Here is an 11,195-nt window from a genome sequence, read left to right on the forward strand (position 1 = left end):
GACTGATTAATGAATAATAATTAAAGAAAAAATAAGAAAAGGAGAAGAAGAAGAATAAAATAACAGAAATAGTAAGCCAGGTAGATTATCATTTATTTTAGAAGAATATTATTACTAGTTGTTAGAAGAAATTAAAGAAAATCCTAATGGTAAAAGAGTGTGGCATATATAAGGAATACAACCACCAGAAGGGAGGGAGAATGAAAGAATAAGGAATGAAAGAGAGAGAAGTGTAAAGATAAAGGGGGTATAAGGATGCAATTGGATTTATGTATGTAAAGATACCAATATATAGAGATAGAAGAAAACTTAATTAAGGATGTATTACAAGAGTGTATGTGGATATTTAAGGGGGGGAGGGTACCAGGGATTTGATATGTTGTATATTTTTAACTTGTTAGCCGCCCCGATTGTTCTCAGAGGGGCGGGATACAAATAAATTTATTATTATTATTATTATTATTATTATTATTATTATTATTATATGTTTTAATGAAAATAAATAAATAAATAAGGCTGCTTTCTAGGTTCCTCTTAATATTGATTGATAATTTAAATCTGAGAGTTGATCTCTAACCCTGCTGAGAATCTTGTCTCCAAATATGCATGTCATCCCTATGTCATGTAAAAACTAACATGGTCAAAATTTTGTAGTCATGTGTTGCAGATTACAATGATCCTACTTACCTGTACGTGCCTGGATCCTCTTCTCAGATTCTCGGTGTGAGAGGGAGACTCTCAGATGAGAACACAGCCTTAAAAGGTGTGTGTGTGTGTGTGTGTGTTCTCCTTTGTTAGACTTGCTTGTTTTTTTAATTTGAATGACACATTCTGAACGACTGTGGTTGATGCTGAATGGATCATGATTAATGACATAACCAGGGGACATCCCTTGTAACATCAACACTTCCTGTGACATCAGCAGAGGCCAGTTCTCAGTCTCAGATTTGGGTTCTGAAGCCTCAGGACCTTGGACAGTACTAATCTGACAACTCTATATGGCTGGAGAAGTTCTGTGGATCTGTGGAGAAGGCCCTCTCATAAATCCTCACCAACCATGCCTGCAAGGGTGGTGGGGCTGTGAGAAAGCCCTCCCCCACAATTTTAATACATGCCCTGGCTAATATAAAGAGAGCAGTCTTTCAGATAGTCTGGAACCAAGCCATGTAGGGTTTTAAAGGTCAAGTTCAGAACTTTGAATATATAGAGAGAAGCTATAAAAACAAAGAAGTACCACTAGGGAAGAAAACCAACTGAGGAGCTAAGATAAAGGAAAACAACTGGATAAAGGAGATGAGAGGGGAGAGAAGGAAGGAAGCAAATAAACAAGACTTCAGAGGAAGAGTAATCATGGGCAAAGGAAAGCAGCAAAAATTGTATGGACTGTGATAAATTGCTTATCTTCTTCTTCCTCTCCTCCTCCTCCAAAAAGCTACTCAGAAGTAAGTCTCACTGAATTAGAGAATCCAAATGTGTGTTAAGACACTGCTCTTCGCAGATGATACTCCTTGATAGGGAGTGGAGAAGCAGAATGGATGCAGTGATTAAGTTGTACAGAAAACAGTTCTGCACATGTGAAGTCGAAGGCTTTTATGGCCAGCATCCATAGTTTTTTGTGTGTTTTTGGGCTATGTTGCCATGTTCTAGAAGAGTTTCTTCCTGACATTTCACCAGCATCTGTGGCTGGCATTTTCAGAGAATGATGCCAGCCAAAGATGCTGGCGAAACATCAGGAAGAAACTCTCCTAGAACATGGTCACATAGCCCGAAAAACCCACAAAAAACTAATTCTGCACATATTCAGATGCATCCAAAATATTTTTAAGAATTCTCCACCAGTGATTTCCTGACTGATCTTTGTCACCGTCCAGTGCACTTACTGCTGCATCACCAGTGGATCAGTGTTCTCTAACTGAAATAAACACATAATTCTTTATTAACCTGCAATGTAACTCCTTATTAATATTTCTTAAACAAGAAATCTGTAGGATAAGCAATCTGTTCATACTGATGAAGGTGGGAAGAGACAGAAAAAAGAAGAGAAATAGTAATCAGTGAGAAATTGGAACTGAACAGGTTGTAACATGAGATACCATCCTTTAGGAAGCCTTTCCCAAACTGATAGTTACCAGCTATGTTGAATTTCCATCACCCCAAGGCAACAACTGCTGTATGGGTAACCATCTAAGGGGGAAATCCAAGATAGGGGAATAAAATTTAAAATATGGATGGAAAGAATATTCAATATTAATTTTAAAAAAATAGTAAACAACAACCAAAGAAAGAAAGAAACATGTTTTTCAGGAGTCAAATAACCCTGATGAGAAAACTGCTGAGGTGAAGATAATTTTTACAGTTTGGGACTTATTCTGAGTGAAATTTGGACATGGTGGTTTTGTGCAGCAAACAGCATTTTATGCACAGGAAACATCATTTTCTGCCCAGAACAATATTTCTATGCATAATACAATATACTCCTCTGTGCCATTTTATGCATGTCCCATGTTTTGTCCAAAAATTGGCATTTTCAAAGGCAAGCTTGCTGGCAATAATGTAACTAATTTAATTATTTCACCAGTAATGGCTGTAAACCATTAATTCCTCAATTTCTGAAATCTGAATTAATTTTTAAACCTAATGTTTGAAACTCCAGTATAGACCTGCATCAATTACGTAGACCAGCTTTGAAAAGGACTCCTGGTTTTAGATTATTATTATTATTATTGTAACAAAGTCATTAGAACTTTTTCACATTGATGACATTCTTTAAAATGTTGTGGCTTTTTATAAAAGTTAGATTTTCATTTGTCGATACATGATATGTGTAAGCAGGGTATGAAACTAGATTGTAGTCACTCTTTACTGTAAATGTTTTTGGTACTTCCAAGTCAATGTTTACACTATTTTCATAGTTCACACATGTGAAATAACAGCTGGAGCTTGCCAAAAATGCATTCGTCAAGTGGTGTACATGCAGTAGCTTTAAAACTAACACAGGTGCCCTTGACTCTTTGCACAGAATAAACAGAGACACATAGAAGTAGCTGCTCTCTACTGGAGAGGATGCTCCTTTAAAAATGTTGTCCCCTCTGCTCTCCAAAGAAAAAAACACAATCCACAGATGGAATGCTGATAATTCCTTATACTACCACCTTTTTTAACTGTGGAGTTATAAGCCAAATTGCTTAGGAATGTAATTCTTGGAACTACAACTCCCAGAATCCTGCAGCCAGTGTGGCCATTGAGTGGCCATGTTGCTTTGAAAACTGTGAGTTGTAAAGTTTAGAAGAGTAAATGGTGAATATTTAGGACCTTATCACACAGCTTTAAAAAGTGATTTACCACTGCCGAATTGAATTCTAATTTGGGCTGCACCCGGATACTATTGCAAGTGTTTTTGCCACCAATGCCACCGGATGGGTGCATCCCAGGTGGCATCGTGGGCAAATCAGCCAGCTGGGCTCACATTCTAGCTGGAAGTTACCTGGGATGCCCCTGCCCAGCAGTGTTGGCGGCAAAAACGTGTCCGATAATATCTGGATGCAGCCCGAAGTAGAATTCAGTTTGGCAGTGGTAAGTCGCTTTTTAAATTGTGCGATAAATTTTTTACTCTTTGAAATTCTGGATATGGGCCAGTCCTAAACATCTTCTTTTCTATCGCATGTGCAGTGCCATATTTATGCAGAAACATAGGCTGTGACCCTGCCATGCCAATCTGCTTGTAAAACTTTTGATTGCTCAAGCCTTTTCATATAATACTTCCTAGTGCAAGTGAGTCTCCACTTTGGGTGGCACAACAGCCAGATAACATGTGAACCAGAGAGAAACAGAGCACAAGAGAAGGAGAAAGAGCAGGAGAGAGAGAGGGGCTGGAGAAAAGAAGAAGCAAGCTGAGGAAGAGCTTTTCAGGGTGGAACATGTTAGACTATAGTTAGTCTTCTGTATCCATGTGTTCTGCACCCATGAATTCAACCATCCTCAACATGAAAATGTTTTTTTAAAATTATTCCAAAAGGCAAACCTTCATTTTGCCATTTTATATAAGGGACACCATTTTACCACGCTATTGTATTATAATAGGACTTGAGCATCCTGGAACCAAATCCCAGTAGATACTAAGGATCCTGTATGACTGTTTTTTAACAGATACCTTCTTCATTTTCAAAGATGCCCCATTTCTCTTTCCTCAGCCTGAAATCCATTTAGCTCTTGGCCTAAGTAAGTAAAAGGCATATAATAATGAAGAGTTTCATGTGGTGCACCTACACTGTAGAAATAAAGCCGTTTGACACCACTTTAACTGGCATGGCTCCATCCTACAGGATCCTGGGATTTCTTGCATTGTGAGGCACCAGCACTCTCTGGCAGTTTCCAGGGTTCCATAGGATGGAGCTACAGCACCTAAAGTGGTGTCAAACTGCATTATTTCTCCAGTGTAGATGTACCCTTAGCCTTTAAAAAAATAATTTAAAAGTTAGGGTTATGCACATGTTTTAAACACATGTTCAGGGTTATAAATCTTATAAAGAACTAAAGGTAGGAAAAGTTACTCTTTGGGGCTGGATTCACACTGCAGACATAATCCAGTTTGATACCACTTTAACTGCCATGGCTCAATGCTATAAAATGCTGGGAATTGTAGTTTTGTTAAATATTTAGTCGTTTTGTGAAATATTTAGCGTTAGTTGTCAGAGAGCTCTGGTTCCATAACGAACTACGATTCTCAGAATTCCATAAGGCTGACCCATGGCAGTTAATGCAGTGTAAAACTGGATTATTTCTGCAGTGTGGATGCAGTCTTAGGCCTGTTACAGACTGCCAAAATAAAGCTGCTTCGGGTCTCTTTGGAGGTATGCTGTTTAAATGATGCATGCATCAGAAGAATCCGGAAGCTGCACCAAAGCTGTACTCCAGTACTTAGGAATGTAGTGTGGCTTTGGCACGACTTCCGGACTCTTAGGACCCATGCATCATTTAAAATAGCATACCTCCAACGAGGCCCGAAGCAGCTTTATTTTGGCAGTCTGTAACAGGCCCTAGACTTCTACTGCCCAAGCCAGCAGTTCCAGTGGCCATAGACACCAAAGTAACTTCTTAAACCTAAAATTACTATAGATATTATTTAAAGGCCCTGATTTGAGTCAGTAACAGCTCATGCAAAACCTTCTACAAGGAAAGCAATCTTACAGAAATTTCAATGGTAAGATCCAGGAACGTAGTACACTGGGAATATGGAAATCCCTAAATATGGAAGTTGCCACTGCATTTTTCAGAAAATCTTTCTTCCCTGTTACATTGCACATGCAGGTAGAACATTAAGGAATATTATTCCTGAAATCAGTGCCAGTTCATCATTGAAGAAGGGGTTGTCACTTCTTAGAGGTTTAGCATTTTAGTTCTGCTCTCATGGTGACCTCATCTTCTGATTCACCTCCTTCTCAATATTCTTGTAATAATGGCCAGAATCATCTTGAGGCAAATAATGGCCAGAATCCACTTGGGACTAGTGAAACCAAGACTGTATCTGCACTGTAGAATCATAGAATCATAGAGTTGGAAGAGATCGCAAGGGCCATCCAGTCCAACCCCCAGCCATGCAGGAAATCTAAATCAAATCATCCCCGGCAGATGGCCATCCAGCCTCTGTTTAAAGATCTCTATGGAAGGAGACTCCACTACACTCTGAGGGAGTTTGTTCCACTGTCGAACAGCTCTTACTGTCAGGAAGTTCCTCCTAATGTTGAGGTGAAATCTCTTTTCCTGTATCTTGCATCCATTGCACTGTAAGTGCCGTAGCTCCATTCTATGGAATCCTGGATTCTGTTGTTTTACAAGGTATTTGGCCTTCTCTGTCAGAGGCGTGGTGCCTGACAAAACTACAAATCCCAGGATCCTGTAAGAGCCATGGCAGTTAAAGTAGTGTGAAACTGTATTATTTCTGCAGCGTAGATGCACCACAGGGGATTATACTAGTAGAGCTACTTTTTGCATGCTTTCAAAAGGAGGTATTGAATCCCTTTTTAAGCAACTGTTCTTCTCAGCAGCCACTAATTGAATGTAAGGTGCCACGAAACTCCACTCACACCGCCACCAGGCTGGCAACCTTCATTCTCCCTCTCTAACACCCAGACATCTACAGTAGTACACTGATGGAACAAAACACTCTTGTCAGCTTCAAACGCAGCCTATGACTCAATGAAACAACTATTTTAGCCTGTGTATTTGGTAACTGCTCCCCCTCTATTAGTCAAGATGGCATAAGCTACTTCAGAGTAAATCAGATCACACAGCCTGTTCAGTTTCCTGTTTGAGCTCAAAATAAAGTGAAAGTCTGAGTTTATTGAAAGCATTTGTTTTTTCTAATAATGGGCAAACTCTTACAAGCCATTCAAGAGAATTACTGGGGAAATGCAATCACATGCCAGTTGCTCCTCAAATTATACTAATTACAGAAATACCATTCCTTTCAATACACATTGCTTGATTGGTACAGGAGAAATATTTCAACAAATTTTCTGTTTCTGTTTCATTTGTTTCTGATTGCAAAATGAGATAAGCTGTGGCCAATTCTGAATGATTTACAGTCAACACAGTGACGTATTACACAAGTGTGAGGAATTGTTCAAAAATACCGTTGTTGGAGAGGAAAAATATACAAAGGATGTAGGTCTGTAAAGAGAATAGCATGCATGAAAATAAGTGTACTTAATTTATTGTCGTCATACACATTTTGGCTTAAGCATGCTCACACACTCACACATAGGCACATATTATATTTTGCCACACTAAAATGTTGTGGTGCTTGAAGCTGGGAGGAGAGTTGAAATCCAAATAGCATTTTTCAGTAGAGAAATGGTATGTAATTAATTCAAGTACAGTGGACCCTCCACATTTGCTGGGGTTAGGGGCACAGGACCCCTGTGAAAATGGAAAAAACACAAAAAGACCACTGTTTCTTTTATTTGAGAAAATACCTCTCTAGGAATCTCTAGGTCCTCTAAAGCAAACTCTGTTGTCAATATCTTCCAGATGCTGACCATAGAATTGTACTGGAGGACCTACAAAGTGGGACTTCTGTTGGAAATTGACCATAAATTTGCACTGGAAGGCCTTGCATAACGCTTGCATAACGAATGCGCCAGTGGCGTACTTGTTACTCTGCAGGGAAGCCACATGGTTTGGTAGCTGTGGCTTCCCTGCGGAGAGAAAAAAGGCGCTGGCAGGGTGCCGTTTTTCAGTGCTCTGTACCACGCCAGTGTCATGCATTCCTGAAAGTTAGCACTTTTACTGTTGTGAAGAAGAAAAAGAGTTTTTTAGACTTAATACTACTGTATAATTTCAGGGTCCAATCCTCAGATCAATACAATTTCAATAGAAAGTGTGGCCTTTCAAATGTTATTGGACTATATCAGCCCCAGCCAGAATGCGCAAGGGTGAGGGATTATGGGACCTGAAGCCCAATGAGATCTGAAGGGTCACAGTTGCTCACCAGAGCATAATTGTATACATTTTCAATTAGAAGTGCTCAGTGGAACTCAGTTCTAGGTTAGTTCATATAGAAAACTGAGGTGGAAAAATTACTTCTTTGATTTATATCTTTGGGAGTTGTCACCTCCTGCCCCACCCAAAACTTGCCTATTCAAGGGTGGGCAAACTGTGGCCATTAGCCTAATTTCAAAAGTAGTTGTTTCAGCTCTCTGCCAAGAGTAAACCATAGTCCACAAGATGAGAAAGAAGAGGGCGGAAAGGAGAAAGGAAGCAGAGGTGTCAAGAAAGACAATAGAGGGTGACAGAAAGAGACCAAGGAGATTATCACACACCTTTCCCCCTGATCTGGGCACAGGTTGAGACCATGTTTAAACAGATGTTATCACACAGCTCCATGCCCAGATTGGAAACATCCCGTACCCAATTGGGACTTCTCCTGTACTTTGCAATGAACAGGAAAGTACCATTCATTGGAAAGTATGGGAGAATTCCTGATCGGGTACAGGATGTCTCCGATCTGGGCACTGAGCTGTGTGATAACATCTGTTTATACATGGTCTCAGCCCATGCCCAGATCAAGAGAAAACAGCTGGTGCAATAATCTCTCAAGAGGGAAGCACCGCCCTTGCCCTCCATGGCCACTTGCATTCAGTATCAGAATGTAGCCCCTGAGAAATTACAATTGAAGAAGGACCCCCTGGTTTACAAAGGATTGGAGTCAGAGGTCTACTTACCTGGGACTGACTTCTGGTGAATTCAGTGTGCTTACTTCTGAAGTTGTTGTTGTTGTGTGCCTTCAAGTCACTTCTGGTTTATGGTGACCCTAAGGAGAACTTATCACAGGGTTTTTCCAGAAATCGAACTCTGGTCTCCAGAGTTACACTCCAACACTTGTATGATTTTATATGGGGGTTGTGGGGGGGGGGGGGGGTGGAAGGGATCAGAGATTTTTCGACTATAAACTCCCAGAAGTTGCTAATCCCTATGGTCATCAGTTGTGCTGGCGGAGGCATTCCTTTGATACCTTTTATAATTGTCAGTATTTTATTATATGATGCCTTAATTTTTTAAACTTTGGTTTGTAGATTGTATGCCATCTGGCAGGTTTTATTTCTATTTTATCCTGTTTGTAAAGCAGGATAAACAACAACAACGATAATAGTAACAACAACATTCTGGGAGCTATAATCCTACGAACTAATTTTGCCAAACTTCAGGGGAAACCATATCTCCTCTCCATTCCAAACACCAATAAAAGATTTCTTTCAAACACCAATAAAAGAATATAACTGAGGTAGCTAGATATTGAAACAACCTAACTCTTGTGAGCCTTACTTACACAGGTTTTTTAATAAAACAAACAATACAAACAAAATCCAACAAAATGGAGAAAAATATACACTTCAACGTAATTTAAAAAGTACACTACTAATAACAATCAACATCCATTTCCTATAGTACAAAGTGACAATCCTATGTGCTCCAAACAAGAGAATGAATCTTTGGGGTGATAGGAAAAGGGAAGCATTGCTAAGAAATCCTCTTTGTCACCTCTGTCAAGTTATTACAGCCTGACAAATGCATCTGAGGAAGTAGACTGAACTCTACGAAAACTCATGCTGCCAATTTCTTTCTTTCAGTTATTCTCTATGTACTGATTCTACAAACTAACATGGCTATATCTTTGAATTCTACAGTTTGTCAGTGTTAGCTTTCATGAAGAGAACAGCAACAGAGGCAAATAATATTTGATTTCGATAGACTTTCAACAGCTGATGCTTTTGAGAAAGCCTTTAATAGGTGGGTACTATATATGTTTATAAATGTTTTGAACCACCTTTAATTCAATATAATTGGCTTCATTTTGTTTTAACATTGTAACTTTTGAGGAGTTTTTTCTTGGTACTTTGCTGTGAATCACCATGAGTCTATTTTTGAGATAAAGGTGCAACAGAAAAAAACAAAACTCCCAGATTTTTGTGGTTTTGTTTTTGTGTTTGGTTTTTTTCTCATTATTTTCATTGCTGTCTTGTGGGCTGACCTCAAAACAGACTATAGCCTTACTCCTCACTGGGTTTTTAATTCTGAGAGCCCATAATCTATGGATGTGGGACAAATGTACTCCATCGTTGGCAAGACTGAACTAACAAGCATCCCAAGAAGATATTTTCATGAGTGTTGCCCTTTTACAGAATCCATAAGCATGGCATTATAGAAATATGGAAAGAATTAAGGCAGTGGTATTCAAACTATTGTTTTCAAAACACAGGGCAAATATAATCCAGTATACATCAATTTCAAACCAACAAATTCTCCTGTTTCCACTCTTCTTTCCCTTGAAAAGGTTTCTGCTAATGCTATTTTATATATATAGTTAAATATATATATAGTTAAAAATCCACAGAGGGCAATACTACAATATCATTGCATAAACAAGTGTCACATTTGACTTTTGGATGTTCTATTTGGCTTTTATATTGTTTGTATCTGATGAGTCTTCAAACATATTACAGTAATGATGTGGCTGGATGGAGAATCCTTATGGAAGAGTCTCTTTATAAGACTTTAATCATTGTTATAAATAGTGTGCTTTGATCTCATGTGCAATCAAAAGAATACGAGTATATCCCCTCCCTGTTGTTTCCCACAAATGCTGTGGAGCTGTTAGCTCTGTTTCAAATGGTATTCTGGTCCAGGCTAGCTTAAAATTCTTAAATCCTGTTAATATCAATAATATCAAACTGAAAGCATAGATACACATGTCCATAGGGGGTTGTCAAGTCAGAAAGGATTCCAAAATGTTTTAAACATAAACTATTTAATTGACATTTTACCACATTTTAATGCAGGGATGGAGAACAAGCAACCCTCTAGAGGTTGTTGGACTGTGATTTCCATCAGTAGCTAGGGGTTAGAGTGGGATAGGAAACATGCGGTCTTCCACACATATTGGACTGCAACTCGCATCATTCTGCACCATTAGCTATACTGGTCAGGGCTGATGGGAGTCATACCTCAGCAACAATTGGAAGGGCCACCTGTTCTTTATGCTTGGCTTTAAAGTTATGCCCAAATCTGCCACCTAAGAAGGACAATCTTAGCTTATCTGAGGGAGCAGAGGATTCTGACCACAAATCTACCCAGTTCTGTAACTAACAGCATGTCTACTTGGAAGTCTTAAATTGACTGAATTCAACAAGGCTTACCTCAAGAAAGGACTGCTACCTAAACAACCTCTGCAAAGGCTTAGACGGCTATAGCGCTATAGGCATTCATGTAGTAAGTCCCTGTTGAATTCAGTGGGCTTACTTCTGAGTAGACATGTAAAGGATTGTCTAACAGCTGCATAAAAATGTGTATGTGACCTAAAATTTTACTTATATTCTAAATATAAAATCTGGATTCTTATTTTAATTTTTGCAGAACTGGATGCTGGCAGAGTAGCAAACACTTCATATGATGGTCAAGACACACATGGAACAGAATATGTGAATCAGCTGGAGAACAGATGGCAAAGAAAATGTATTCCAACTAGAGATTAAAAGAATTTTAGTGGTTTCAATATTATTACCAAAATTACCCATTTTGGGACCAAGTTTACCTTGCCTCAGAAATGCACACATTTATGAGGCTTGCATGTCTGTTGTTGTGTGCTTATCATAGAGTTTTCTTTGCAAGTTTCTTCTGCTGTCCTCTGAGGCTGAAGA

General features: G+C 39.0%; 1 long non-coding RNA gene across 1 annotated transcript; it reads left to right on the forward strand.

Moving 5' to 3' along the window:
* The first annotated feature begins 708 nt into the window (after positions 1-708).
* LOC149316995 (uncharacterized) lies at positions 709-10,958 on the forward strand. The gene is made up of 3 exons (XR_016280727.1): positions 709-763; positions 9,186-9,288; positions 10,912-10,958. It is a non-coding gene; the product is annotated as an uncharacterized LOC149316995 (long non-coding RNA).
* The last annotated feature ends 237 nt before the right edge of the window (positions 10,959-11,195 follow it).

Source organism: Sceloporus occidentalis, unplaced genomic scaffold (assembly GCF_023333645.1).
Source record: "Sceloporus occidentalis isolate IW3139 unplaced genomic scaffold, rSceOcc1.0.p SCAF_3, whole genome shotgun sequence".
Classification (NCBI taxonomy): domain Eukaryota; kingdom Metazoa; phylum Chordata; class Lepidosauria; order Squamata; family Phrynosomatidae; genus Sceloporus; species Sceloporus occidentalis.